Here is a 23,454-nt window from a genome sequence, read left to right as displayed (position 1 = left end):
TTCCTCCTACTGCGCTAGCTCAGTCTCCTTTGCAGGCTCCTTCTTACTGCCCTGCCTTTTGTTAATGAAATGCTCAGTCTTTTGACCTCTTAATTCTCTTATCTACAGTCAATCCTTGGTCCCATGTATTAATACCATTTAAACCCCAACAACTCCCAAATTTGTATTTCCAGTCTGACCTGACTTGATTACATCAGTTCAAGGGTTTTCATCCTCAAGAATGTCTAAGTGGTATCTCACATTTACATGTCCGAAACTGAACTCTTACTCTTTCTGCTCCATCCTGCCAGTTGCTAGGCTAAAGTCCTCAGAGTTTCCCTTGACTCTTCTCTTGTACGTTACCACCTTTACCATGAGCAAATCCTGCTGGCTCAGTCTTCTAAATATATTCAGAATATAACGATTTCTTATCAATGGCAATGCCAACATCCCGACCCAAAATGTCACCATCATCTCCCCTTGGATTACTGCATCAGCCTTCTGTTTTCCTCACTCCCTCTCTTGCTTCCATCCTTGTGTACCCCATGATCTATTCTTAATGCAACAGGGAAAGGGGTCCTTTCAGAGCTTATGCTCAAAATCTTTGTCTCCCCTCCTCCCATGTCACTCAAAGTCGATGCTGAAATCCATGCAATGACCTGCAGGGTCCTACATCAGGTGCTGGCAAACAGTAGCTGGATGGCAAGTTAGCCAGCTGTTTCTGTAAATAAAGTTTCATTGGAACACAACCACACTCATATGTTACGTATTGTCTGTGGCTGCTTTCACACTACAATAGCAGTGTTGCCTAGTTATGATGGAGGCCACGTGACCCCCAAAGCCTCAAATATTTACTATCTGGCTCTTCACAGAACAAATTTGCTAACACTTGCCCTTCATGATCTGGCTCTTTGCTGCCTCCCTTGCTTTGTTTCTGCTCTAGTCTTCTGGCCTCCTTGGTTTTCTTAGAGCCCGCTAGGCAATCTTCCACCTCAGGGCTTTTTTTGGGGGGGGGGGCACAGAGCCTCACTCTGTCGCCAGGCTAGAGTACACTGGCACAATCTCGGCTCACTACAACCTCCGCCTCCTGGGTTCAAGCGATTCTCCTGCCTCAGCCTCCTGAATAGCTGGGACTACAGGTGCGTGCCACCACACCCAGCTATTTTTTTGCATTTTTAGTAGAGACAGGGTTTCACCATGTTGGCCAGGATGGTCTCGATCTCTTGATCTCATGATCCTCCCGCCTCGGCCTCCAAAAATACTGAGCTTACAGGCGTGTGCCACCGCGCCTGACCCATCTGTCTTTTAAAAAATGTTTTTAATTTGAGGTATAATTTATATTCAGTGAAATGCACAGATGTGAAGTGCACATTTTGATCAGTTTTAACAAATGCATTACCCATGTAACCTACTTCCTTTCAATATATAGAGCATTTCTGTCATCCAGAAAGTTCTCCTGTGCTTTAATCCTGTCCAGCACTCCCCCAGCAGCTGCTGAACATGCCTGAGGACATTGGTACAGGACTCTGGCCTCCCCAAAAGAGCTGCTTGGACAAGTCTGCTTGGTTTACCCTAAATCCCTGCCTGCACTCTAAAAATTTCCATCTTTAAACTGGTTGTATCTATAACCCTCCCTCATCAAATAAATAAACCCTGAAAAATAGGAGGAGAATACCCCTTCCTGGCCCCGCAGCCCAGCACCTAATATTTACTGTATACCCAAGCTTTTAGAAGTACGACTTGCACAGGTGGGGGCTGGCAGCTGCATCCCGTCCTCCTCCTGGTAGCCTCTATCAGCCTACAGGGCTCTCAGAGCAGATCTGGCCAGGCAGCCTGAGCCTGGAAGTGCAGCGCAGCCTCCTGCTCGTTCACCCTCACTAGGGTGGCAGCTGCGGCAGCAGCTGGGCTCACCCATTAAGCAAGAAGGTGAGGATGGGAGCGGGATGACCACTGGCTGGACAGTGACACTCAGACCCCAGCCTGGGCAAGCCTGTCTGAAAGCCCCCTTCCTTTCGGTCCAACTGTGGAGGGAGGGGGCAGAGCGTACAGGGTTCTACTGCCCTCCTCATCCTTTAGACGTCCTTCCTCCTAGGAGAGGGAGCTGCTCATTAATTGGCCAAAGCCTTCTTGAAGGCTGTAAATTTGACAGGCTGGGTGTGTGGGGGCCAACCATGCTAAAGAGAGCATCTGGTGTGTCAGAAGGCAGCCACCTCACCAGGGGAGGGTCAGCCCCCTTGGTGATCTCCTTCCCCTGCTGGACACAGCTTCCTGCACTCTCCCCATGTGAATGGTCCCCTCAGAGCTGCTTCCAAGGGCGGGGTTCTAACCCTGTGAGTGGGGACATTGTGTTCATTTACAATGGGCCATGGTTTCATCTGACATCTCCAATTCAGAGGCAGTAGAGAGGAGAAGAGAAATTCCCTGCACCTCCTCCCTCCTCAGCACCCCCACCTCTGCATGCGTCCACATATGGAGAGCCTGACAATGGCCCCTGGGAGTGCCTCCATCTGCGCCTCCTTTCCATGCCTGCAGCAGCCACACACACTGTCCAGACCCTCACCCGCCTGGCTCAGTAGGCGCTGCACTGCCTCTGGTCCTGCCCCTACACCTGGGCCTCTGTACCCGTCAATTCCCCCAGTCTGGTTCTTGTTTCCCCCAACAAGTAGGCAGCATGTAAGGTCATCTGTTGAGCAGGGTTGAGGGAGATAATAAGGTGGGGCTGTGAGGATGAGGAGAAGCTTATGGTCGTGCTGGAGACTCAGCTGAGCAGGCCCATCGGCTGCCTACCCAGTGGTCATCCCGCTCCCACCCTTATTTCTTCTTTGTAAACAAAACCTTGACTTCATTAAATGTTGGACACCTATGAACTTCATGGACTCTTCTGCAGCCTCCCTGCCATGTAATGGTAAGTCTAAGTCAACCCTAGTAATTTCATTCCTCTGGCCAATGATCGCTTGGTGTGTGGGCATGAGCTGCCTCTTCGCCTGAGCCTGAGCCACAGCTACCCTCTGCACCTACCATGCTGACACGCTAGGCCAGGGAGAGCTCCATCTCAATGGAGATGAGCTGTGAGGGCCTCTGCTGGTGGCTGGGCGGATCAGGTAGTTGTAACGGGTTTTGTTCAGAAGGGAAGGTCGTCCATCAGCTTCTCCTCAGCATTGGCCATGCGGCAGTCCCCTGGGAAAACACACAGACCTGCTGGGCCCTTGTGCAACTGACCCCCATGGCAGCTGACAGGCACAAAGGGGAGAGTCGAGATGGCCAGGGACCACAGGTGCCCCAAGGGCTGGCTGAAGCAGTTCATGAAGGTGCTGGCAGGCCTGTCTCTCCTTGGGGACTTCAAGTGACATTCAAGAGAGAGCTCAGCTATCTCCTCCCATGCCGTACCTCTTCCTCCTCCTCTTCCCTCGAGCAATAAATGGCATCCCACACTCTAGACATCTGGTACAAAACTGGGTGTCTCTTCCTGATCCCTCCCTTGGTTCATCCAAGTAACCACCAAGTCCTGTCTGTTCTCCCATCTCCACTGCTACAGCCATGTCCCTACCTCCCCAGTCCTGCCCTCCTTCTGGTCTCTCCACCCTCACTCTTCCCCTGTCATCCATGTACAATACAGTGCCAGACTGGTCTTTCTACAGCAAAATGGACTAAGGCCCTTCCCTACCCACAACTCTCGGAGCTGGAGGTGGAGTTAAAACTCACATGTTTTGGCTTGGCATTCAGAGCTCTTTCCCTCTTGGCACTGGCTTATCCAGAGCCCTCATAGTTTGGGTTTGGTGCAGAACTGGGTATGAGGTAGTGCTTTCCCTGAGAAGAAACAGGGCTGAGATGGGGGCATTTTCTGGGTTCAGAGTTAGACTTATGGAGTGCAAGGTTCCTCTGAGACACCAAATGAAGTGGTCCAGCTGGCAGCTGGCTCCTGGTCTGGAGCTTCAAGGAGAGGTCTCAGCTCAGAGCCACATTCAAAACCCAGCTTAAATGCAGCCTTCTGCAGGGAGCCCCTGGAGCTTCCACAGCCTCAGATCTGCCCCCCTGCACACCCCAGATCTCTTGCCAAGTGGTGTTCGGGTCTTCATGTCATCTCTCTCCCATGTCTGGGAGTAAAGGTGAGGTGCGGGAAATTGAGCTTGTGTACTCTGGTGTCTTCAGGGAGACTGTGCTAGGTAGAGGGGAGGCGGCTTGGAAAGAGGGAGACTCAGAGGAGAGTCAAGGACATCTGAGCAGGTGAGCCTGGGAGCAGGAAAAGGGATGAGAGTGAGCAGAGGAAACTACTGGGGCAGGAGAGCAGGTGGAAGGATCAGGGAATGAGGGGGGCTGGAGAGGTGGGGGTGGGGATCCTGGTGAGGGGCTGCCTGCCTCCCGCAAGGGCCAGTTCACCTGGTTGCCCCAAACCCCTCCCTCTGAGGGTGGGGCCAGAGGGCCCAGAGCATGGATCAACCCAATTGAGCAGGCCTGAGGTGGACTTGGGTGGGTGCTGGGCTGGACTCCTGGTCCTGGGGAGCAGCTGCCACCCTGCCTATTCCATCCACTTTCCAACTCGCTGCCTATTGGAGCAGATGCAATATTGGGTGCCTTGTGAAAGATGCTCCTAGTGCACTTGCTGCCTGCTGACCCTCCCCCCGAGACTGCTCCGAGCTCTCCAGAGGGGGGTCCTGTGGAGGCTTGGCCTAGATTCTGAGCCCTGCCTCTCATACCTGGGACCCCTCCCCCAGAGGCAGCTGCTTGAGTACCCTGGAAGCCAGTCTGTAGCCTCAGGCTAGAGCTGGGTCCCTCCCACAGCCTTTCTTTAGCTCATCTATTTGGACTGACTGCTCATTTCATAGAAAGGGGTGTGTCTTGCCCCAGCCCATCTGGCATATATAAGGCAGCTGTGGTGTCAGAATCCGCAGCTCCCATCCCCCAGCTCTGCAATACTAGAGGAGGCTGGATTCCACATCTCTGAAGTCCCCCTGGACGGGTGCGATGGGGCTCACGAGTCCAGGGCTGCTCTGCAGGCTGTGGGGCTCACCTCCAGCTCGGAGCCCACCTGGTGTGCTCAAGTTGCTCACCTTTGGGCCTGTCCTGCCTCTCAGGCATTCAGCTGACCCCGAGGGACTCTCCCTCATCTTGACCACCAGTTACGGGCTCTAAGTTAGAGGTTCCCAGAACCTTAGACCATTTGGCCAAACCCTCCATTTCTCAGCTGGGGAAACTGAAACCAAAGAGGAGAAGCAACTTTCTCAAGGACCCCCAGCAAGTCAGAGGCAGAACTGGGTCTAGCAGCCTCCTCCCGACAGAGGTCCTCCCTGACCCCTGAGCCTTTACTGCCTCGTTAACTTCCCTATAAGGAGCCTGCTCTGCCGAGGCTGGAAGTGGAAATGCTCTCCGTGGCGGTGTGTGCCCGTGACTGCGCCCGTGTTTGTACTTGTGAGTGTGTATGGGGGCGGGGGTGAGGGGTGGGAATAAACAGCAGGGATGCTGGGGGCTGGAATGCACTCTGCCTCACTCCAAAAAGGGGCGTGGGGGAGCCCAGCCCAGCACATGCTTAGACTTTCCAATCTGCTGAATGCCTGTGAGGCCAGCTGGGCTCAGAAGACAAGGGACAGGCCTTTCTCCACAGATGGCAGGGGTGGCCCAGGACGGGTGAAAGTTTCTGCAGCAGCATTGGGGGTCACACCCCAGTCCATGGGCTGACAGTTAAGCAGAGAAGCCGCCACTAGGGGTCAGTCATGATCCAGCAATTCTGATGAGCGGTGGGGCAGGAGGGGGGGTACCACCAGCCTCTGTCCAGGGTCTTGTCTTCCAGAACTCCTTGGGAAAAACTACTCCCTGGCAGAAAAGGGCTAATAATTTGAGAGGAAGCTTTCATGCACGTCCTTGTGAAGAGACCACCAAACAGGCTTTGTGTGAGCAACATGGCTGTTTATTTCACCCGGGTGCAGGTGGGCTGAGTCCGAAAAGAGAGTCAGTGAAGGGAGATGGATTATCATTAGTTCTTATAGGTTTTGGGTTAGGCAGTGAAGTTAAGAGCAATGTTTTGCGGGCAGGGGTGGATCTCACAAAGTACATTCTCAAGGGTGAGGAGAATTACAAAGAACCTTCTTAAGGGTAGGGGAGATTACAAAGTACATTGATCAGTTAGGGTGGGGCAGGAACAAATCACAATGGTGGAATGTCATCAGTTAAGGCTATTTTTACTTCTTTTGTGGATCTTCAGTTACTTCAGGCCATCTGGGTGTATATGTGCAAGTCACAGGGGATGCGATGGCTTGGCTTGGGCTCAGAGGTCTGACATTCCTGCTTTCTTATATTAATAAGAAAAATAAAACAAAATAGTGTTGAAGTGTTGGGGTGGTGAAAATTTTTGGGGGGTGGTATGGAGAGAGAATGGGCGATGTTTCTCAGGGCTGCTTCAAGCGGGATTAGGGGCGGCGTGGGAACCTAGAGTGGGAGAGATTAAGCTGAAGGGAGATCTTGTGGTAAGGGGTGATATTGTGGGGATGTTAGAAGAAACATTTGTCATATAGAATTATTGGTGATGGCCTGGATACGGTTTTGGATGAATTGAGAAACTAAATGGAATAAGAGAAGGAGAAAAACAGGTATAAAAGGTCTAAGAATTGGGAGGACCTAGGACATCTGATTAGAGAGTGCCTAAGGAGATTCAGCATAGTCCTGCCAGCAAAGATTATTTATTTACTTCCAGAGTTTAGAGTGGCAGTTTGGGGATAGCACCAGGAGATATCAGCTGTGATGGCTTGGAGAAACAGTGTAAACCAGCAGTGTAAACAAGAGCAGGGCATGTATGAGTAGTTCAGAACGGTGAATGGGAGTATGACTAGACAGAAGATAGTAGGGATGACAAGTTTTTTGGGGCACAGTCTAAGTTGGTCTGGTGTCTGGAATGAGACTGGGGCCTAATAAAAAGGAGCCTCTATACAGGAGCTCAAATGGGCTGCACCTTGTAGCATTCTGAGGACAGGTCTGACTTCTGAGAAGGGAAAGTGGTAAAAGTATTGTCCAGTCCTTTTTAAGTTGGTGGCTGAGCTTGGTGAGGTGTGTTTTTAAAAGACCTTTAGTCTGTTCTAGTTTTCTTGAAGATGGAGGACCGTAAGGGATATAAAGGTTTCACTGAATACTAAGAGCCTGAAAAACTGCTTGGCTGATTTGACTAACAAAGGCTGGTCTTTTATCAGACTGTATAGAGGTGGGAAGGCTAAACTGAGGAATTATGTCTGACAGAAGAGAAGAAATGACTGCGGTGGCCTTCTCAGACGCTGTAGGAAAGGCCTTTACTTATTCAGTGAAAGTGTCTACTTAGACTAAGAGGTATTTTAGTTATCTGACTCAGGGCATGTTGAGTAAAGCTAATTTGCCAGTCCTGGGTGGGGGCAAATCTTCAAGCTTGATGTGTAGGGAAGGGAGGGGGCCTGAATAATCCCTGAGGAGTAGTAGAATAGCAGATGGAACACTGAGAAGTTATTTCCTTGAGGATAGATTTCCACGATGGAAAGGAAATGAGAGGTTCTAAGAGGCGGGCTAGTGGCTTGTACTATAGCATAGCCTGCCTTTGCTGGTGTGTGGCGATTAGGCCTGGTGGAACTGCCATCAATAAATCAAGCGTGATCAGGGTGAGGAACAGAAAAGAAGGAAATATGGGGAAATCAGGTGAATATCAGGTGGATCAGAGAGATACAGTCATGGGGGTCAGGTGTGGTATCAGGAATAATGTGGGAGGCCAGATTGAAGTCCGGGCCAGGAACAATGGTAATTGTGGGACTTAACAAAGAGTGAGTACAGCTGAAGGAGCCAGGGAGCAGAAAGTATATGCATCAGGTATGAGGAAGAAAGTAGATTTCAGAAGTTATGAGAAATGTAGAGAGTGAGTTGAGCACAGTTTGTGATTTTTAGGGCCTCTAAAAGTATTAAAGCAGTGGCAGCCACTGCACGGAGACATGATGGCTAGGCTAAAACAGTAAGGTCAAGTTGTTTGGACAGAAAGGCTACAGGGTGCGGTCCTGGCTCTTGTGTAAGAATTCTGACCGCACTAACCATGCCTAGGAAGAAAAGGAGTTGTTGTTTTGTAAGGGATTGAGGTTTGGGAGATTAATCGGACATGATCAGAAGGGAGAGCACATGTGTTTTTATGAAGAATTATGCCGAGGTAGGTAATGGATGGGGAAGAAATTTGAGCTTTAGAGGGGAATACCCGCTATCCTTTGGAGAATAAATGCTGAAGGAGCAGAAGTGTGTCTTGTTGAGAAGATTCAAAGGAGGGGCTACAAAGAAGAAGGTCATCAATATATTGAATAAGGTGAGAAGCGGAGGGGTGGAAAGAAACTAAATCATGAGACAGAACTTGGCTGAAGTAATGAGGGCTGTCCCTGAAACCTTGCGGCAGTACAGCTCAGGTAAGCTGCTGGGACTGATGGGTGTCAGGGTTAGTCCAAGTGAAAGCAAAGAGAGGCTGGGATGAAGGGTGCAAAGGAATAGTAAAGAAAGCATGTTTGAGATCTAGAACAGAATAATGGGTAGTAGAGGGAGGTATTGAGGATAGGAGAGTATATGGGTTTGGCACCACGGGGTGGATAGGCAAAACAATTTGGTTGATAAGGCGCAGATCCTGAACTAATCTGTAAGACTTGTTCTGTTTTTGGACAGGTAAAATGGGGGAATTGTAAGGAGAGTTTATAGGTTTTAGAAGCCTATGCTGTAGCAGGCGAGTGATAACAGGCTTTAATCCTTTTAAAGCGTGCTGTGGGATGGGATATTGGCATTGAGTGGGGTAAGTGTGATTAGGTTTTAAAGAGATGGTAAGGGGTGCATGATCGGTCACCAAGGAGGGAGTAGGGGTATCTTATAGTTGTGGGTTAAGGTCGGGGAATACAAGAGGAGGATGCAAAGGAGGCTTTGGATTGGGAAGAAAGGTGGCAATGAGATGTAGCTGTAATCCCGGAATAGTCAGGGAAGCAGATAATTTAGTTAAAGTGTCTCAGCCTAATAAGGGAACTGGGCAGGTGGGGATAACTAAAAGGAGTGCTTAAAAGAGTATTTTCTAAGTTGGCACCAGAGTTGGGGAGTTTTAAGAGGTTTAGAAGCCTGGCCGTCAATACCTACAACAGTTATGGAGGCAAGGGAAACAGGCCCTTGAAAAGAAGGTAATGTGGAGTGGGTAGCCTCCGTATTGATTAAGAAGGGGACGGACTTACCCTCCACCGTTAGTTACCGGAAGCTCGGCACCTGTGATGGTCTACGGGGCTTCCGAGGTGATTGGGCAGCGTCAGTCTTCAGCCGCTAAGCCGAGAAGATCTGGGAAGGAGTCAGTCAGAGAGCCTTGGGCCAGAGTTCCAGGGGCTGTGGGAGTGGCTGCCAGGTGAGTTGAACAGTCCGATTTTCAGTGGGGTCCTGCACAGATGGGACACGCTTAGGAGGAATCCTGGGCTGTGGGCATTCCTTGGCCTGGTGGCCAGATTTCCAGCACGTGTAGCAAGCTCCTGGGGGAGGAGGTTCTGGAGGAACGCCTGGCTGCTGCAGTTCAGGCGTTTGGAAGTTCTTGTGTGCTGGAGATGTGGCTGGGGTTTGTCTCACAGTGGAGGCAAGGAATTGCAACTTTTTTCTATTATTGTACACCTTGAAGGCAAGGTTAATTAAATCCTGTTGTGGGGTTTGAGGGCCGGAATTTAATTTTTGGAGTTTTATTTAATGTTGGGAGCAGATTGGGTAATAAAATGTATATTGAGAATAAGATGGCCTTTTGACCTTTTAGGGTCTAGGGCTGTAAAGCGTCTCAGGGTTGCTGCTGAATGAGCCATGAACTGGGCTGGGTTTTTTATGTTTGATGAAAAAGAGCCTAAACACTATCTGATTTGGGATAAAGAAAAAGGAGCATTAACCTTGACTATGGCTTTAGCTCCAGCCACCTTTTTAAGAGTAAATTGCTGGGCAGGTGGGGGAGGGCTAGTCACTGAACGAAACTGTAAACCAGACTGGGTGTGAGGAGGGGAGGTGATAAAAGGATTATAGGGTGGAGGAGCGGAGGCTGAGGAAGAATTGGGACCTAGCTCGGCCTGGCGAGGAGGGGAGAGGTCAGAAGGGTCTGTAGAAAAGGAAGATTAGAAAGACTCAGCGACGCTTGGGGTTGGGATTGAGGGGACAGGCAGGAGGGAAAGAAGGAAGATTTGGGATGAGTTGCACTGGGAACAGAGACTAGAGAGGGACTGATGTGTAAAAGAATGCCTGGACGTCAGGCACCTCAGACCGTTTGCCTATTTTACGAGAAGAATTATTTAGATCTTGCAGGATGGAAAAATTCAAAGTGCAGTTTTCTGGCTATTTGGAACTACTGTTGAGTTTGTATTGGGGTCAAGCGGCATTGCAGAAGAAAATAAGGCATTTAGGTTTTAGGTCAGGTGAAAGTTGAAGAGGTTTTAAGTTCTTAAGAACACAGGCTAAGGGAGAAGAAAGAGGAATGGAAGGTGGAAGCTTACCCATCGTGAAGGAGGCAAGCCCAGAGAAAAGAGTAGAGACACGGAGAAGGGGTGGGGGTTTCTTCCCCTCCAGAAAAGCAGAGAAGGGATCGGGGTGCAGAGATACGAGGTCGGGGTACTTGCCTCTCCCCCAGAAAAGCAGAGAAGTGGTAGAGACACAGAGAGAAGGGGTTGGAGTACTTGCCCCTCCCCCAGAAAAGTGGGACTTGCCGCTGAGGGTGAAGGAGAAGGAGTTGAGGGGTTCTTGCCCCTGCCCCAGAAAATCAGAGAAGGGGTAGAGACATGGAGAGAAGGGGTTGGGGTACTTGCCCCTTCCCCAGAAAAGCAGAGAAGGGGTAGAGACAAGGAGAGAAAGGGTTGGGGTACTTGCCCCTTCCCCAGAAAAGCGGGACTTGCTGCTAAGGGTGAAGGACCAAGGCAGGAAAAGCAGAGAAGGGGTAGAGACATGGATAGAAGGGGTTAGGGTACTTGCCCCTCCCCCAGAAAAGTGGGACTTGCCACTGAGGGTGAAGGAGAAGGGGTTGAGGGGTTCTTTCCCCGGCCCCAGAAAATCAGAGAAGGGGTAGAGACAAGGAGAGAAGGGGTTGGGGTACTTGCCCCTTCCCCAGAAAAGCAGGACTTGCCACTAAGGGTGAAGGAGAAGGGATTGAGGGGTACTTGCCCCTCCCCCAGAAAAGCAGAGAAGGGGTAGAGACATGGAGAGAAGGAAATATGGGGAAATGGGGTGAATATCAGGTGGATCAGAGAGATACAGTCATGGGGGTCAGGTGTGGTATCAGGAATAATGTGGGAGGCCAGATTGAAGTCCGGGCCAGGAACAATAGTAATTGTGGGACTTAACAAAGAGTGAGTACAGCTGAAGGAGCCGGGGAGCAGAAAGTATATGCGTCAGGTATGAGGAAGAAAATAGATTTTGGAAGTTATGAGAAATGTAGAGAGTGAGTTGAGCATAGTCTGTGATTTTTAGGGCCTCTAAAAGTATTAAAGCAGTGGCAGCCACTGCACGCAGACATGAGGATTAGGCTAAAACAGTAAGGTCAAGTTATTTGCACAGAAAGGCTACAGGGTGCGGTCCTGGTCCGAGTCAGGGCACCAAATTTCATGCGCGTCCTTGTGAAGAGACCACCAAACAGGCTTTGTGTGAGCAACATGGCTGTTTATTTCACCTGGGTGCAGGTGGGCTGAGTCCGAAAAGAGTCAGCGAAGGGAGATGGATTATCATTAGTTCTTATAGGTTTTGGGTTAGGCAGTGAAGTTAAGAGCAATGTTTTGCGGGCAGGGGTGGATCTCACAAAGTATATTCTCAAGGGTGAGGAGAATTACAAGGAACCTTCTTAAGGGTGAGGGAGATTACAAAGTACATTGATCAGTTAGGGTGGGGCAGGAACAAATCACAATGGTGGAATGTCATCAGTTAAGGCTATTTTTACTTCTTTTGTGGATCTTCAGTTACTTCAGGCCATCTGGGTGTATATGTGCAAGTCACAGGGGATGCGATGGCTTGGCTTGGGCTCAGAGGCCTGACAGAAGCCATAGCTGGAATTCTAAACGGTGTGAGTGTGTGTCCCATTTGAAAAAGCACATCCAACCTACACATTTATATTGAAAAAATGGAAAGATATACCCATTGTTTTGGAATACAAACTACAGAAAGTAACAGTTAACAGAATCTTAGTGGAAAGATAAGATTCCGCATCTGGAAAGGCAGAGTGATTTTCACCTGGGTTGTGTGTCCTTAACTGAGGAAGGGAAGATGAAATTTATGTTTATTAAAAGGCAGCTATGAATTTACCTTTTATAAAGAGCTTACAATATACTATTAGTGCTTCTTCAATCATGTGTCTGAATCACCTGGATGCCTGTGTAAATGCAAATTCCCGGAGTTCTGATCCTGTGAGCCTAGGATGGGGCCCAGAAATCTCTATGGGGTGGTGCAGGCTGCCCCAGGACCACACCTAAGAAACACTGCAACTAGCCCACACACACATCCAAGTCCCCAGATATGTAGGCAGGCATATTATCTCCGTAAAACAGATGGGGAAACTGAGGTCCAGAATGGGGAAATCACTCAGCAAGTAGTAGCAGAGCCATGATACACCCACTGCCTGCAGACACCATCTCTGATGACGGCTTCACCTCCCTACAGGAACCTTGCCTACCCCCACCCCTATGTCCTGCCACCCCTATGGTGGGTCTCTGTCCAAGGAAGATGTAGCCCTGGTCCTCCAGGCTGACTGGGGCTCAGAGGAAAAGCCTGGCCCAGACTGTAGGAGCTAGAAGGGCCCTTGCAATTCAGGTGGGGAAACTGAGGCCCAAAGAAGGCAGTCTTCACATTCGAACTCTGCCTGGAGAAGGGCTGGGTCTCCTTCCTGAGTGGTACGTTTGACTTCATCAGCCTGGCCCTCAGTCAAGGTGACTGTCCAGGCCCACCACACCTCGAGGTGGGTGACCAGAGGCAGCAGTGCCATTAAATGCATTTCTTGGGAGATCCACCCTGAAAGCGCAAAACATTCCAGGGCTGGTGATTTGGGCAAGCCCCCTTCCCTCTAGGCCCAGTTTCCCCATTTCTGCAATAGCTGTGTTGGAGGAGACTTCTCTCTGAGACTGAGCCGCAGATTTGTTCCCAGGTGCCTACACCGCACAGGTTGCCAGCTCCTCTGTCCCCACTCTTCAAGAAAGTCACCTCTTAGGTGAGGAAGGAGCCTCGGCCCTGTTGGGAGTGGGAGTTGGTGCACCCCCAGTCTCCTAGACCACTGGGGATGACCTGGGCTGCCTGCAAAGATGGTGTCATCCATGGCTGCTCCCCAGCCCGCAGACACCCACCATGGAGGGTGACACTGGCTCTCCCAGTGGCTCTGAGAAGAGGCAGCCCCCACTCCAAACCTTGCAGAGCCACCCACGCCTTCCCTCACCCGAAAGAGGCTTTTAGGAAAATGAATCATCTCAAGTTCATACCCATGGGGGTTGCTGAAAGACAGGACAGTGCGGGGTGAGCTGGCACAAAGGAGTGCTGCTCTCTGCAGACTTTGCAGGGAGGTCACTTAGGAAAAGGGAGTGGAATCTGGGAGAGTGAATAGCTTAGGGTTAAAGGGAGGGGATGGGGCTGGAGTGGGCTGGCCTGTGCTCCCCCTTGGGCCTTCCAGCCTGGGCTCAGGTGATTCAAGGGAGCAAGCACATCCCTCTCCCAGCCAGAGAGTTCTTGCCACGTTTTGGAATCAGTGCCATTCCCTTGGGCGTTGGGGGGCAGCCCCCACCTCTGGACCTAGCTGGAACTGCTGCCTCAATTCTGGATCCAAAAGGGCCTCTGGCAGCTTCTCCATCTCCCTCTCAGTCCAGCCCCCTATCTCCTTCCCCGTGTGGACCCCAACAGGCAAATCTGACAACTGGAGGAAGGCAGGAAGGGTAGGGTGTGAGGGGATGACCATTTTAAAAAGGCAGCTCTGCCACCTTCTTTCCAGGACTCTCAGTCTTGCTTTCATATTGCCCCTTGGACATCATTTTGCTATAATCTAACATGTTGACTTATGGTCTTTAAAAACAATAACATTGTTGATGTGGAGCAGACTTCCCCTTTGGGATGGTTTGGAGAAGTTAGGTTTGAGGGCATCCTCTCTTCTGCAAACTGCAGCAGTAATAGGTGAGATATATAAAGTAAATAAAGGTCAGGTGCAGTGGCTCATGTCTGTAATCCCAGCACTTTGTGAGGCCCAGGCAGGAGGATCACTTGAAGTCAGGAGTTCAAGACCAGCCTGGCCAACATGGTGAAACTCCATCTCTACTAAAAAAAAATACAAAAATTACCTGGGCATGGTGGTGGGTGCCTGTAATCCAAGCTATTCAGGAGGCTGAGGCAGGAAAATCTCTTGAACCTGGGAGGTGGAGGTTACAGTGAGCCAAGATCATGCCACTGCACTCCAGCCTAGGCGACAGAGTGAGGCTCCATCTTAAAAAAAAAAATGAAGGAAATAAAAATTTTAAATTGGAAAGAAAAATTCCTGTACTTGCAGACCATATAATTGCCTATGAAGAAAATCCAGAAGAATATACAGATAAATTTTTTTTTCTTTTTTCTTTTTTATTGATCATTCTTGGGTGTTTCTCGCAGAGGGGGATTTGGCAGGGTCACAGGACAATAGTGGAGGGAAGGTCAGCAGATAAACAAGTGAACAAAGTTCTCTGGTTTTCCTAGGCAGAGGACCCTGCGGCCTTCTGCAGTGTTTGTGTCCCTGGGTACTTGAGATTAGGGAGTGGTGATGACTCTTAACGAACATGCTGCCTTCAAGCATCTGTTTAACAAAGCACATCTTGCACCGCCCTTAATCCATTCAACCCTGAGTGGATACAGCACATGTTTCAGAGAGCACAGGGTTGGGGGTAAGGTCACAGATAAACAGGATCCCAAGGCAGAAGAATTTTTCTTAGTACGGAACAAAATGAAAAGTCTCCCATGTCTACCTCTTTCTACACAGACACGGCAACCATCCGATTTCTCAATCTTTTCCCCACCTTTCCCCCCTTTCTATTCCACAAAACCGCCATTGTCTTCATGGCCCGTTCTCAATGAGCTGTTGAGTACACCTCCCAGATGGGGTGGTGGCCGGGCAGAGGAGCTCCTCACTTCCCAGTAGGGGCGGCCGGGCAGAAGCGCCCCTCACCTCCCGGACGGGGCGGCTGGCCGGGCGGGGGGCTGACCCCCCCCACCTCCCTCCCGGATGGGGCGGCTGGCCGGGCGGGGGGCTGACCCCCCACCTCCCTCCCGGACAGGGCGGCTGGCTGGGCAGAGGGGCTCCTCACTTCCCAGTAGGGGCGGCCGGGCAGAGGCGCCCCTCACTTCCCCGACGGGGCGGCTGGCCCGGCGGGGGGCTGACCCCCCCACCTCCCTCCCGGACGGGGCGGCTGGCCGGGCAGAGGGGCTCCTCACTTCCCGGTAGGGGCGGCCGGGCAGAGGTGCCCCTCACCTCCCGGACAGGGCGGCTGGCCGGGCGGGGGGCTGATCCCCCCACCTCCCTCCCGGACGGGGCGGCTGGCCGGGCGGGGGGCTGACCCCCCCACCTCCCTCCCGGACGGGGCGGCTGGCCGGGCGGGGGGCTGACCCCCCCACCTCCCTCCCGGACGGGGCGGCTGGCCGGGCGGGGGGCTGACCCCCCCACCTCCCTCCCGGACGGGGCGGCTGGCCGGGCGGGGGGCTGACCCCCCCACCTCCCTCCCGGACGGGGCGGCTGGCCGGGCGGGGGGCTGACCCCCCCACCTCCCTCCCAGACAGAGTGGCTGGCCGGGCAGAGGGGCTCCTCACTTCCCAGTAGGGGCGGCCGGGCAGAGGCGCCCCCCACCTCCTGGACAGGGCAGCTGGCCGGGCGGGGGGCTGATCCCCCCACCTCCCTCCCGGACGGGGCGGCTGGCCAGGTGGGGGGCTGATCCCCCCACCTCCCTCCCGGACGGGGCGGCTGGCCGGGCAGAGGGGCTCCTCACTTCCCAGTAGGGGCGGCCGGGCAGAGGCACCCCTCGCCTCCCGGACGGGGCGGCTGGCCGGGCGGGGGGCTGACCCCCCCACCTCCCTCCCGGACAAGGAGGGAGGACGCTCCTCACTTCTCAGACGGGGTGGCTGCCGGGCGGAGGGGCTCCTCACTTCTCAGACGGGGCGGTTGCCAGGCAGAGGGTCTCCTCACTTCTCAGACAGGGCGGCCGGGCAGAGACGCTCCTCACATCCCGGACGGGGCGGCAGGGCAGAGGTGCTCCCCACATCTCAGACGATGGGCGGCCGGGCAGAGACGCTCCTCACTTCCCAGATGTGATGGCGGCCGGGAAGAGGTGCTCCTCACTTCCTAGATGGGATGGCGGCCGGGCAGAGACGCTCCTCACTTTCCAGACTGGGCAGCCAGGCAGAGGGGCTCCTCACATCCCAGACGATGGGCGGTCAGGCGGAGACGCTCCTCACTTCCCAGACGGGGTGGCTGCCAGGCAGAGGCTGCAATCTCGGCACTTAGGGAGGCCAAGGCAGGCGGCTGGGAGGTGGTTGTAGCGAGCCGAGATCACGCCACTGCACTCCAGCCTGGACGCCATTGAGCACTGAGTTAACGAGACTCCGTCTGCAATCCCGGCACCTCGGGAGGCCGAGGCTGGCGGATCACTGGCGGTTAGGAGCTGGAGACCAGCCCAGCCGACACATCGAAACCCCGTCTCCACCAAAAAAATACGAAAACCAGTCAGGCGTGGCGGCGCGCGCCTGCAATCGCAGGCACTCGGCAGGCTGAGGCAGGAGAATCGGGCAGGGAGATTGCAGTGAGCTGAGATGGCAGCAGTACCGTCCAGCTTCGGCTCGGCATCAGAGGGAGACCGTGGAAAGAGGGGAGAGGGGAGAGGGGGGAGGGGGGAGGGGGGAGGGGAGAGGGGAGAGGGAGCTCTATCTACCACACAGTCTTGGGTGCAAAGTCCAGATAAATTATTAAGACTAGTAAGAGAGTTAGCAAGGTTGTTGAATTCAAGATCAACTTAAAAAAAGATTAGCATTCCTATACATCAGTAATAACAAATTAAGAAAATGTAATAGAAAAAGAGATTCTATTCACAATAGCAACAAAATCCTGAGAATATATCTAGCAAAATATACACAAGACCTTTCATGAAGAGTATTGCTATAGCCTGAATGTGTCTCCCAAAATTCATGTGTTAAAACTTAATTGCCAAGGTGATAGTATGAAGAAGTGGGGCCTTTAAAAAGTGATTAAGTCATAAGGGCAAGCCCTCATGTATGAGATTAGTGCCTTATAAAAGGGCTTAGGGATGGTGGTAAATCTGCCTTCTGCCACATGAGACCATAGCATTGTCTGCTCCAGAGGAACCAGCATTCAAGGTACCATCTTGGAAGCAGAGACCAGGCCCTCACTAGACACTGTACCTGCTGGAGCGTTGATCTTGTTCTTCCGAACTTCCAGAACTGAGAAAATAAACTTCAGTTGTTTGTAAATTACCTAGTCTCAGGTGTTTTGTCATAGCACTACAAAGGGACTAAGACAAATATAAAAACTACCCAGGGACTTAAAGGAAGAACTGACTAAATTGAAATATATACTGTATATATTATGAATGGTAGGACTCAATGTTATAAACATATTACTTCTCACCGAATTAATCTATAAATTCAAGCAATTCCCACACAAATCCCAATAGAAGTTTTTGTGGAATTTGACAGGCTGATCCTAAAATTCATGTAGTCATTGAGGGGCCAAGAATAGTGTAGCAGACACCATTGGTGCCCTCCCCATAGCCCTCGGCATTGCCAGCCACTTACATGCCTTCAAGAGCACACTCAGTGTATTCATCATTCCTTTTCATTTCCTGTATTTCCTGATGTTTTGACAGCTGGGGCCTTGCTGATCCTGGAGAGAATGCTCCTCCCAGGGCTAGCCAGTTCCTAGAGATAGTAAAGGACTCACCTGCAAGTGCACCTTCCATATGCAAACCAGCCAATCCAAAGCCCATAGACCCAACCACCTCCTTCATCGGGCTCTTACATTGGGCCACTGTCCCTCTGCCCTCATCATCCCAGGGCCATGGGCCAGACAACTGGGGAGAGCCCTAGGCCCCAGAGCCGAATGAAATTATTCAAACTATTAATAGCTAATCCTGTGCCTGCTTACCTTGCCTTTCCCTTGGATGCCACAAATAAAGCTCTTGCCCATGTTTTCCCCTCACTCGTTTGACTTCTTGACCAACCCTGGTGCCCCCCTATGTATCCCTGCATAGCATGCCGTGGCTCTTGTTTCTAGGAAACTTTGAGTATAAAAAAACTCTTTCCTTCAGGACAGTCATGTCCATGTCTATGTGTCTTACCATATCTGATTAAAATAAATGTTCAGTGCATTTTAAAACAGCCATGAGGAATGGGAGTTGGTGGATAAATATTGCAGCTTCCCCACCCCTCAGTTGGAATAACTTTGAAGGGCCCAGTGAGATTGAACCCCAGTTACCCTTTGTGGCAACCTGCTCGTTAATGCACTGTCTGTTAGCTTTCTTCCCTTACCTATTTCACTTCCCACCCTCTTACCTGGGCTTCCTGGAATCACCTTCTAAAAAAATGCTTGCACCCAAATCCTTGACTCAGACTCTGCTTCTAGTGGAACACAAGTGAATATATATATATATATATATATATATATATATATATATATATTTTTTTTTTTTTTTGTGAGATGGAGGCTCACTCTGTCACCCAGGCTGGAGTGCAGTGGTGCCATCTCGGCTCACTGCAAGCTCCGCCTCCCAGGTTCACGCCATTCTCCTGCCTCAGCCTCCCAAGTAGCTGGGACTACAGGTGCCCGCCACCATGCCCAGCTAATTTTTTGTATTTTTAGTAGAGATGGGGTTTCACCGTGTTAGCCAGGATGGTCTCGATCTCCTGACCTCTTGATCCGCCCACCTTGGCCTCTCAAAGTGCTAGGATTACAGGTGAGAGCCACCATGCCCAGCCACAAGTGAAAATATTTTTAAAGAATGAGAGTAACATAGAGGTCGGTGGGTAATGGAACGTTTAAGATTTGTGTGCATACTATAATGTCATAGGAATTAGGACAGTGATGTGTTGTCAAGGGGATTTACAAATCGACCACTGGAAGAGAACAGGAACCCAGCAAAAGACCCATGACACATGGAAACTTGGAATGAGACAGAAGTTGCATTGTAGATTGTTGGGGAAAGGATGGAATATTCTACAAATGGTGTTGGCACAATTGATTTTCCATATGGAAAGTAAATACAACTAGATCCCTAGTTCACATCATACCAAAAATAAAATCCAGGTTGATTAAAGATCTAGCTGTGAAAAGCAAAACTTTGAAAGCAATTACAAGGAATCGTAGGGGGATATCCTTATGATTGGAGCAGTGTCTTAGTTGGGGCTGCTCTAACAAAATGCCATGGACTGGGTGGCTTCAACAACAAACATTGATTTCTCCAAGTTCTTGAGGCTAGAAGTCCAAGATCAGGGTGCCAGCATGGCTGGTTCCTGGGGAGGGCCCACCTGCTGGTTCACAGAGGGCCATCTTCTTGTATCCTCACACGGCAGAGAGCAAGAAAGACAGGAAGAAACTCTCCTGAATCTCTCCTTATGAAGGTACTGATCCCATCATGCGAGCTCCTCCCTTCTAATTACTTCCCAGGGGCCCCCCCTCCTAACACCATTATATTGGAGGCTAGGATTTCAACATATACATTTTGAGGGGATGCAAACATTCAGTCCATAACATGTAGAAAGTAATTTCTTAAATAAAATACTGAAAGTGGCTGGGTGTTGTGGTTCACGCCTGTAATCCCAGCACTTTGGGAGGCTGAAGCAGGAGGATTGCTTGAGCCCAGGAGTTCCAGAGCAGCCTGGGTGACACAACAAGACCCCATCTCTCTCTTTCTCTCTCTCTCTCTCTCTTCTATATATATATATGTGTGTGTGTGTGTGTGTGTATATATATATGTGCAAAATTAGCTGGGTGTGCTGCTGCATGCCTGTAGTCCTGGCTACTCAAGAGGCTGAGGTGGGAGGATCCCTGGAGGCTGGGTGTTTGAGGCTGCATTGAGCTATAATTGAGCCACTGCACTCCTGCCTGGGCAACAAAGCGAGACTCTGTCTCAAGAAAAAAATATTAAAAGTGTAAGCTCAAAAGAAAAATGGTGATAGATTTGACTTCAGTAAGGTATTTAAACTTCTATTCAACCAAACATACCACAATGATGATTCTGCAAAGGACCTAGAGTGAACAGTAAATCTCTCTTCTATCCCTTCCCGGTCCCAGCCCCAGCTCCCCTCCCAAGAGACAACCAGTGTCTTTTCTGAGCGTGTCTAATTCACACTCAGCATCTAGGTTTACATAGTATTTTAAAATAATATTTTCATGCAAGTATTAGTACACCAGGCATATTGTTCCTGCATCTTGCTGGTATCCTTTTTCTTTCTCAAGACAGGGTCTTGCTCTGTCACCCAGGCTGGAGTGCAGTGGCACAGTCATAGCTCACTGCGGCCTGGACCTCATGGACCCAAGTGATCCTCCCACCTCAGTCTCCCAAGTAGCAAAGACCACGGGTGTGCACCACCATGCCCAGATAATTGTTTTATTTTCATAGAGATGTGGTCTCACTATGTTGCCCAGGCTGGTCTCAAACTCCTCAGCTCAAGCCCTCCTCCTACCTGGGCCTCCCAAAGTGCTGGGATTACAGGTGTGAGTCACTGTGCCTGGCCATGGGATTCTTAATAATATGTCTTGGAGATTGTTTCATGTCATTATATTTAGAGCTACCTCACTCTTTTAACAACTGCATATAATTCCACTGCATGAATGTATCATAATTTATTTATCCGGTCCTTTTAAGTGGACATTTAGGTTTTTTTTTTTAAATCTTTTTCAGTTATGAACAGTGCTACAGTAAATGTCTTTTTCATATTTTTACGATGAGTTTTTAAAGCCAATGTACTAGAAGATGGAAGGAAGCAGGTTTCTTACCCATTCCATCTTGGACTGCATTTTTAGAGGAAATTGTGCTATCTGGAGAACCATATTTGGCTCAGAGGATCAGGAGTGCTTGGATCCTACCCTGGTCTAACTCTTCCCTCCCCTACAACTAGGCCAATGAGAGATGGAGAAAATAAACAAGGAACATCTCATTCTTAGAGGGGCTGAAAATCTAAGGCCATGCTCTCTGGAGGACACCCCTTCCCATAACCCAGGCTTTCTCTTTGACATTTTGGACTAGATAGACCTCTGTTCTGAGGGCTGTCCTGTGCACTGTAGCATGTTTAGTAGCATCCCTGACCTTGACCCACTAGATACCAGCAACACCTTCTCCCTAGTTGTGACAATATCTCCTGGCTGAGACCTACTGCTCTAACCCAGCATGGACCTCAGAATCCTACCACCCACAGGCTGGCACAGGGGCAGGAGACTGAGGCCCCAGGAGTGCTTGGCCCAGAATAGGAATGGAAGTGAGATGACCAGGCTTTGCACACCAGGATCAGCCTGTCCTGCCATAGGAGGCTCATGGAGCCAGTGGTACCCCTGAGGGCCCCAAGTGCAGAGCCTTTTCATAGTAGTCCCCCTGCCCATTGGCAGACATGGCCGCGTGGCACCCTGGCATCTATCCAAACATATAGTGACCTCTGCATGAAGGATGGGGTGGGAAGCTAGGGGAGATCTGGAGGCTATATTCATACATGCGCAGCGCAAACCAGCGGAACTGCCGACCACAGGTGGCCTCCGTCAGAATCGGGACAGTAGATGTGAACTCTGCTTTCGTGTCAGGGTCTGAGGACAAAGCTGATAGAGTTGGCATTTTTTCCCCACACTTCTAGATCAGGCCATATTTGAATCCATGATCAGTCTGTATGTCTTTAATCGACTTGAACCAGGGGTGATAGATAATCCACCCCCCATTTCCTTAGATGGTTGGTCTTCACTTTCCCCCTGGTTGGCTCATAGGAATTATGTAATTTTTTTGTATTCATCTGATTTGTTGATGTGGGACACCAAGAGGGAGGAACTTGGCACTCAAACATTAAGGTGAATGTCACAAATAGAGGCCAGTGGAGGGTGGGAGGCTCCCGGGGAGGCATTGCCCAATGCAGGGTAAAGGTTACAATGTCAGGCTAAGGCTTTCTAATGAAGCTCCTGGTTGTCATGTGGTGTCAGAGGGGAGAGCTGAAATCAGGATTGTGAGGTGTGGCTGAAATGTCTGCTGTAGCTCCAGGTGAGAGAGGCCCAAGACTTAGGATGGCAACAAAATCTCCCAAGATCCAGCAAGCCAAGCAAGCTTCTACTTTCTTGATGTTCCCCCCAACCCGTAAATATCACAGCTTTTGCCAGCCACAGTGGCTCATGCCTATAATCCCAGCACTTTGGGAGGCTGAAGCAGCAGGATTGCTTGAGCCCAGGAGTTTGAGACCAACCTGGGCAACATGGCAAGGCCCTGTCTCTACAATAAAAAATACAAAAATTAGCCGGGCATGGTGGCATACAACTATAGTCCCACCTACTCAGGAGGCTGAGGTGGGAGGATCACTTGAGCCCTCAAGGCAGAGGTTGCAGTGAGCTGAGATCGCACCACTACACTCCAGCCTGGGTGGTAGAGGGAGAACCTGTCTCAAACAACAACAGCAACAACAACAACAACAACAACAAAACATAGCACACAGCTTTTGAAAAGAGATGGAGTGACAAAGATCACAGAACAAAGGGTTAACAAAAGAACCGGGTTGGGCTGAATGTGGTGGCCCACGCCTGTAATCCCAGCACTTTGGGAGGCCAAGGTGGGCAGATCACCTGAGGTTAGGAGTTTGAGACCAGCCTGGCCAACATGGTGAAACCCCGTCTCTACTAAAAATACAAAAATTAGCCCAGCGTTGTGGCACGCACCTGTAATCCCAGCTACTCTGGAGGCTGAGGCAGGAAAATCGCTTGAACCCAGGAGGCGGAGGTTGCAGTGAGCAGAATCTAGCTACTGCACTCCAGCCTGGGTGACAGAGCAAGACTCAAAAGAGGGCAAAGGAGGTACAGCTTTCAAATATTCAGACTTTTGCAATTGGAACATTTAAGAAAAAAGCCATTTTATTTTTAGCGTGCATTTAAAAGTTGTGTGGTTTGTGGTTTTGCTTTTATTTTGAATTTCTTCCTGGGGAGAAGCACCAAAGCATCTTCAGTGCTTAGACCTGGAAAGGTCAACATCCATCCTGGAGATCCAGTCACAACCACAGGACCACAGAAGGGCAGAGCTGGGAGGGCCTGCGGAGGTCACTCCATCCACCCACCCCACTCCCAGAACCGTACAGGCTGGGCATTCCAGGCCAATTCAAGCATTCCCTTCTGGTTCTATCAAGAAAGTCTAGGAGGGGAGTGGAGAGCTGCAGAGGGGAAGGAGGGAGGAGATCAGAAGGAGGAGGAGCAGGAGGAGGAAGTAGAGGTGAAAGAGGAGGAGAGAGGTAGGCTGACAGAAATTTTTGCTCTTCCTGGCACCCTGCTCCTACCCCTGGACC

At 50.7% G+C, this 23,454-nt stretch overlaps 1 pseudogene; it reads right to left on the bottom strand.

The window, feature by feature from the left end:
• Nucleotides 1-3,953: 3,953 nt before the first annotated feature.
• LOC129141170 (uncharacterized) lies at nucleotides 3,954-21,542 on the bottom strand (annotated as a pseudogene).
• Between the last annotated feature and the right edge of the window lie 1,912 nt (nucleotides 21,543-23,454).

The sequence above is a fragment of the Pan troglodytes genome, chromosome 12 (genome assembly GCF_028858775.2).
Source record: "Pan troglodytes isolate AG18354 chromosome 12, NHGRI_mPanTro3-v2.0_pri, whole genome shotgun sequence".
Taxonomy (NCBI): Eukaryota; Metazoa; Chordata; class Mammalia; order Primates; family Hominidae; genus Pan; species Pan troglodytes.
The sequence above is the reverse complement of the archived record's forward strand: the minus strand, read 5'-3'. Positions and strand labels throughout refer to the sequence as shown.